The sequence below is a fragment of the Eurytemora carolleeae genome, unplaced genomic scaffold, assembly GCF_000591075.1.
Source record: "Eurytemora carolleeae unplaced genomic scaffold, Eaff_2.0 scaffold903, whole genome shotgun sequence".
NCBI classification, from domain to species: Eukaryota; Metazoa; Arthropoda; class Copepoda; order Calanoida; family Temoridae; genus Eurytemora; species Eurytemora carolleeae.
The window spans coordinates 58,618-65,941 of record NW_019396790.1 but is presented as its reverse complement, the minus strand read 5'-3'; the positions used below and the strand labels follow the sequence as shown (position 1 = coordinate 65,941).

At 35.0% G+C, this 7,324-nt stretch overlaps 1 long non-coding RNA gene across 1 annotated transcript; it reads right to left on the bottom strand.

Annotated features, from left to right (window-relative positions):
• Window positions 1-603: 603 nt before the first annotated feature.
• Window positions 604-6,071, bottom strand: LOC111708729 (uncharacterized). Its single transcript, XR_002766723.1, has 4 exons — window positions 5,643-6,071; window positions 5,337-5,388; window positions 1,794-1,857; window positions 604-710 (listed from the first exon to the last, which is right to left on the bottom strand). It is a non-coding gene; the product is annotated as an uncharacterized LOC111708729 (long non-coding RNA).
• Between the last annotated feature and the right edge of the window lie 1,253 nt (window positions 6,072-7,324).

Here is a 7,324-nt window from a genome sequence, read left to right as displayed (position 1 = left end):
GAAAATTGTCTGCAAGGGGATTGTGGAAAAGGATAGCGGAATTAAAGAATTGGGAGGTGATTATAAAGGAGAGAGGTGGGGGCAAGGGAAATGCTGGTAATTGCATACATGGGATCGGGAACAAGTGGGATATATATAGATTGTAAGTTGAGGTTGCCAAAAATAAAGAAGGGAAAGTAACATTTTTGATATAGCACTGCATAACGAACATGCCAGTATCACAGCTACAGGGTGTCCCACTACAAGTAACAATTGAGAGACAACTAAAAGAACTGCTTTGAACTTTGATAACAGCATATCTAATGTATCAAACAAAGTTTGCATAGCTTTTCAGGAGGTACACAACTCACAAACCATCTACAATATATTTGTATCTATCTGTAGAGCTATAGAAAGAGGGTGAAATGAATGAGTTACAGGATTAAGGTTGATGAAAAGGGAAAATAAAAGAATTAAAGAACCAGGTGAAGAGCTAAATTTGTAGCTTATAAAGAATGGGTTGGAAGGATGAAAAAATGGTAGGAGGAAGAAGTATGTATATAACTTAGGAGGGTGACAGAGAAGGACAAGTATGATGAGGGGGGGGGGGGAGTGTTACCAGTGCAAGTTCTCTAGCAGTCTCGTATATTACTGTTCCAAGACGTCCAACCTCAGCATTAGTAAAGTTTACTCTGGTCGGGTACACTAGGCGTTCTCCCATTACTCGTTCTCTAGGTAGTTAGACATATTTAGACCTAGACCTAGACCTAGTCCTAGTCTTAGAGCTAGAGCTAGATTTAGACCTAGACCTAGACCTAGACCTTGACCTAGACCTAGACCTAGACCCAGACCTAGTGTTATATTTGATTTGAAAGGATACCCACAAAGGCGGGTAACAATACTCTAGTAGTCTTCAAGTTACACACCAATAATAGAACAAAGTAGTTGAACATTTATATTAAAGAGAAACAAAATGAAGGAATAAATAACTAAAGTCAAAAGACACAGATTTGGCACTCAGTGATGGGTTACTCCTTTGGCCAGATACTCCTTGGCTGGATACTCCTTTGGCTAGATACCTCCTTTGGCTAGATACTCCTTGGCTAGATACCTTCAACATGGTATCTCCTCAGGGCTGCGTATCTCCTCAGGCAACATATCTCCTCAGGCCAATTATCCCCTCAGGCAACATATCTCTTCTGGCACCATCCTTGTTCTGGTAACAAATCTCCTTCAGCATGTTGTTTTCCCACAGCTCCAATCCGTCCAAGCATTTTCTATTCCTTTGGACTGACTGCTTCTTACCACTGTGGGGAGTTGGCGAATGTCTTCATCCTCTCCTTGTGAGAGCTGGCGCACAACTGGCTTCTTTCTCTTTCCCTCTCTGTGTTCTGAACCCAGATCCCGCCAATTCTTAATCCTGGNGACCGTAGACCGTAGACCGTAGACCGTAGACCATAGACAGTAAACCGTAGACTGTAGACCGTAGACCGTAGACCGTAGACCGTAGACCGTAGACCGTAGACCGTAAACTGTAGACCATAGACTTTAGACCGTAGACCGAAGACTATATCCTATAGGCTGTAGACCGTAGATCGTAGACTGAAAACTGTAGACTTTAGATTGGAGACTGTAGACTGTAAACTGTAGACTGTAGACCGTAAACTTTTATGTTACTTATATCAAATGTAATTCTATGTTTTGTTATTATATATTTTGTTATTATATCGGTGTACACCGTACACCGACACCGTACACCTAGACCTAGACCTAGACCTAGACCTAGACCTAGACCTAAATCTAGCTACAATTACCTTGCTCTAAGAAACCCCTGGTTGACAGAAGTGTAGGTAATGCAAGTCTTCATTCCTGGTATGACTAGAAGCAACATGTATAATTAGATCAATGAACTGGAGTCATGGAACCTTTAAGTTCTTAATCTCACGCTAACCACCTTGAGCTTTTGCCACAAAACTCGAATTCTCTAATCCCTATATCTTTGCAATCTGATGTGTAAATCTTTGATATTTCAAACACAGATTATTTGATTTAATAGAATTTAAAGTTTGACATATCTAAGGACTAAGACATTGGGTTGCAAAGATATAGGGATAAGAATATCAGAGTTTGTGACAAAAACTGCAATTCCCTTATAGGCCAAGCATACAGAAACCTAACATTTTTTAAATTTAACCTTACCAAAGGCCAAATTTAATGGGTATACCTAGTAAAACGCTATCCTCATAAAACGCAAACAGACAAAACGCTACAAAAAAATTGCTATAAAATAAAAATATCATGATTTTGGTTTTAACTAAAAATTTGATTATAAATTATTATAATACAGAGCGTCCCATATCATATTAGATTATCAACAATCTTTAACGCCAAAATACGCACATAGACGCGAAAATACGCACATAGACGCCAAAATACGCACATAGACGCCAAAATACGCACATAGACGCGAAAATACGCACATAGACGCGAAAATACGCACATAGACGCCAAAAATCAAGCATTTTCTGCCAACAAAATTTTCATCAGCCTCATTAAATTTTTTTAAATGATTCATTCTTCTTAAATTTTCTTATTTGTCCCCCAAATCGTAATTTAGACCCATTGACGCGGTCTAATTTGATGTGGGACACCCTCTATTATATAATTATTATTTGATTATTATTAAGGTTTTGCTATCTGATTAGCTTAAAGATTTATCGCTTATCAAAAGGGTTGAAATTAACAAGTTTAGCTTATTTAAACCTTTTAGTTGGCAGGAATCTTAAATTTTCTTTCTTTAATACTGAATTACCATTTGAAACAAAGTATACAACATTAGAAAAAACGGGATAAAGTTGATAAAACTCCTTCAAGAAAATAAAAGGGTGAAGAACTCTAATTAATCCGATTAAAACAAAATCAATAGTTAAATAAACAAACAGAAAATTTCAGTTAGACTCAAAAAGTCAAAAGTTAAACTCAGAAAATACCTAAACAATTAAAGAGACCCCAGGAAATTCCAGAAAGCCCCAGAAAATTCTAGAGAACCCCAGAAAATTCCAGATAATCCCAGAAAATTCTAGATAACCCGAGAAAATTCCAGATAACCCAAGAAAATTCCAGATAACCCTAAAAAATTCCAGAGAGCCCCAGAAAATTCAAGACAAACCAAAGAACTATTTAAATAAAAATTCCGGATTGATTTACAAAAATTCCAGATAACCTCAGAACCTTGAAGGTTAAACGACAAATCTCCATATCGAATTCGAATTCTGAAAAAAATCAAGAAATTTCAGAATCAACCATGAAAATATCCAAGTAACACCATAAATTTTCAAATAAAACCAAGAAATTCTAAAGATCGGCTAAAAATAGAAGATAATCTGCAAGACAATTTCAGATCAAACCAGAAATTTCATATGAACCCAGAAAAAGTACAGAAAAATAGTAAAAAAAACTGGATTAAGAAGCTCAAAAGTATTCTGTAAAGTTTGAGATATTTGTGTTGACAAGGCGGGTCAAACTTTTTCAATTAGAAAGAATAAAATATTTTCTTTTAAAGGAATAGTGAAGATCAAAATTGAAGTAAAATTAATTGTGGATTTACTTTTATGCCTGGCCATTATGTCTCTTTTGTCAAAACCACAAAGCTTTTAGGGTCCCAAACGCAAGCTTTTTATAATCATTAAATTTGTTTTTCAAGTCGCTATTTTTTCAAGTTTTCTGTTTACATCGGCGAATTTTCAAAAAGATAAGATATAAACAGTTTGCACGGTCAAATATTTTATTTCGACCGGCCATGAACCTTCCTTATCTTAGGGTCATATGAGTTATCACAAAAAATTTGGCCTATTCAGTTTTCCTGTTTTTAAGATTATTGGATAAAAACAAACAGAAAATCGGAATCTATATAATCATAAATTAAATTATGCCCTTGCTTTTAAAGTTTAAGGCTTAAGAGTTCCAGGTCGTTTATTAAAGTTTCACATTTTTAATGGAACATAAAATATGCTACTGAAACTCTACTCAAAATATCGTATTTTCTCCTCTATAGTCAACTAAACATATATTTTGTAGATTGGATTGGACAGAAATATTATTTCTCATATATTTTACAAAGTTTTGAAACAGTTTTGAAGGGTTTTCATTTTCAACCCCTCTCCTATACAAACATTAAATATTAAAAACGTCTCGCAAGAATCCAATGAAAAGATAGATGGTGAGACATATATCTACATTATACAAAATATATCAAAATATTGATAGATAATGGATAAAAAATATGAATATACAGATACATAATTAATGGATTGATGATATAGGATAGATAGGATAGATAGGATAGACCGGATAGACAGGATAGACATGATAGACATGATAGACAGGATAGACAGGAAATACAGGATAGACATGATAGACAGGTTAGACAGGATAGACAGGATAGACAGGATAGACGGGATAGACAGGATAGACAGGATAGACAGGATAGACAGGATAGATAGGATAGACAGGATAGACAGGATATACAGGATATACAGGATAGACAGGATAGACAGGATAGACAGGATAGACAGGATATGGATAGACAGGATAGACAGTATAGACAGGATAGACAGGATAGACAGGATAGACAGGATAGACAGGATAGACAGGATAGACAGGATAGACAGATAAACAGGGTATACTGGATAGACTGGTATATGAAAATAGACAGGGTATACTGGATAGACTGGTATATGAAAATAGACAGGGTAGACAGGATAGACAGGGTATACTGGATAGACAGGATAGACAGGATAGACAGGATAGACAGGTATATGAAAATAGACAAAGCTAGATTAATATTCAAGAAAATGAAATCATCTAACTTTCTTGAATCAATAAATCATTGGATGGATGGAGGCCCAAAGAATAGAATTATTCAAAAATTTGATCTAAAGTTGAGACTAGGGGGGAATATCAATATTATCACAAATTTCACATTTCTTCACTTTGCACATCTGCAGAATATAATTGTGATAAAATAAGATAACAAACGCGATCTAGGATCGAAATTAATGAATTTGAGCTACGTTACTGAACCGTCAACTGCCGGTTCAAATTTGAATCACTGGTTCAAAGCCAAAGTATCGGGAAGGATTTGAGTAGATGAATCTAATTTCAACCGGCGGTAGAGCAGTTCAGTGGCCCCTCAAATTCATAAAATTCGGTCAGATATATTTTTCAAATCTTTAATAATATAAAAACATATAAATGCGTCAAAAAACATTTGTCCTTCTTGCATTATTTTTTTTTTTTTTGGGGAGGGGGGATATTTTTTTCTTGAAATCCCTCCTTTAATTAAAACCTAGCTTTACCTAAAGCACAGTCTGGATGTCCAAGCACTGTTTCTGTCTTGGGTTTTGAGGCCTGAAATATAATGTTTGGGTTTTGAGGCCTGAAATATAAATGTTTGGGTTTTGAGGACTGAATTAAAAATACTTGGATTTCATGACTACTCAAACCCACTTGTTTTGGGGGGGGGGTATACCCCCTTTATGGGGGGTATACCCCCTTACTATACTATGTTCAGACACCCAGCCTTTTCAGGTTTAAAATACAAAACATTTAATTTTTGTTCAGACATACTGAGATGGATGCGCTCGTGAGATTATCCTATCTACCTGAATCCGTTGACTGGGAAGATCAACAAAATTGCTAAACTCTCGTTTCACCCCTGGCAGATCGTCATGATCATGAAACCCTGGCAGACCATCATTATCATGAAACACTTGCAAATCATCATGATCATGAAACCCTGGCAGATCGTCATTATCATGAAACCCTGGCAGATCATCATGATCGTGAAACCCTTGCAGATCATCATGATCGTGAAACCCTTGCAGATCATCATGATCGTGAAACCCTTGCAGATCATCATGATCGTGAAACTTCAAGTAGAGAAGAATATCATTTTATTTTTAAAGAATCGCACAACTTTTTAATTGCATTTTTTTAATATTGTAAAAAATTGAAAAGCAAAATAAATTATTTCCATAAACAAAAAAAGGTACTTTTCTTCATTTTTTCAGGATCATTTTCTGATTTACAATAAACATAACTAAATTACGAAAAATGAACTTTTCAATGCCAACAGATGTAATCCTTCTCTCCCTGAATCGGATGACCACCACGTATATAAAGGATAAATAACCAAATCATGTATAATCTAAAAAATCTAGAAAGAATGAAATATGATTGTTTGAAGTCTCAGATTTCTGCATCAAAATATCAACAAATACAATATTTTTAAAAAGGTAAACAACCTTTGACAAGTTCTAAAAGTGAAATACACGTTCTAATGAAAATAAACAATCACAAAAAGTGTACTGCAGTATCTGGGAAGGAAATAAACAAACGCCAAGAGTTGCTGAGGGTGAGCTTTGTTTATATTCCACCCAGAAACTACAATTTACTTTTTTTGTAACCAAAGATATGGGATATATTACACATAGATACATTATACATTTGGGATTCATTATACATAGGGTGTATCTGCCTTGACATACATACATTATACATTTGGGGTACATTATACATAAGGTGTATCTGCCTTGACATACATACATTTTACATTTGGGGTACATTATACATAGGGTGTATCTGCCTTGACATACATACATTATACATTTGGGGTACAATGCATTATACATACAATATACAATGTACATACTGTGTTACCCGCAAAGGATGAGACTGTAAAGTAAACCTGAAACTCTTTAAGATATGACGATTCAAAAGTTAAGATAGTCTTCTGCCTTGAGTAAAGTCTTTTTTATGGTATTTTTTATGATTTCGCATTCGCTAAGATTGAAACAAGGTTAAGGTTGCAGAGAATAATAAATTTTAGGAGACAGACAGTATAAATTCCGAACAGTCGTCTCTGAAGTCTCATCCTTTGTGGGTAATCCGATACCAACAAAGGATGAGACTTCAGAGACGACTGTATGGAATTAATTCAATCTTGAATCTCTCATTCTTGATACAATCTTCATTCTCTCAATTCCATGAACTGTAAACTTTTAATTGTCAGATTAGTATAGTCTATCCGTAAGAGTTTATTTTCAATACAGGTTGATCTTTATAATTCTGGTCGTCACTTTTTAAACATTTTCGGTCGTCATTGTAGTTCATTCTTTGTGGTTAACCCTGTATTTAAATGAGTAAATGTAAGTTCAACGTTAGAAAGAAACTGATTTCCAGATTTCACCCGAGTGTAAATTTAACCTTATACCTTTTCCCACGCTATATAAGTTCTTTTTAATTAGAGGTAGGTACTTATACATTCAGGGGTATTAAAACGAAG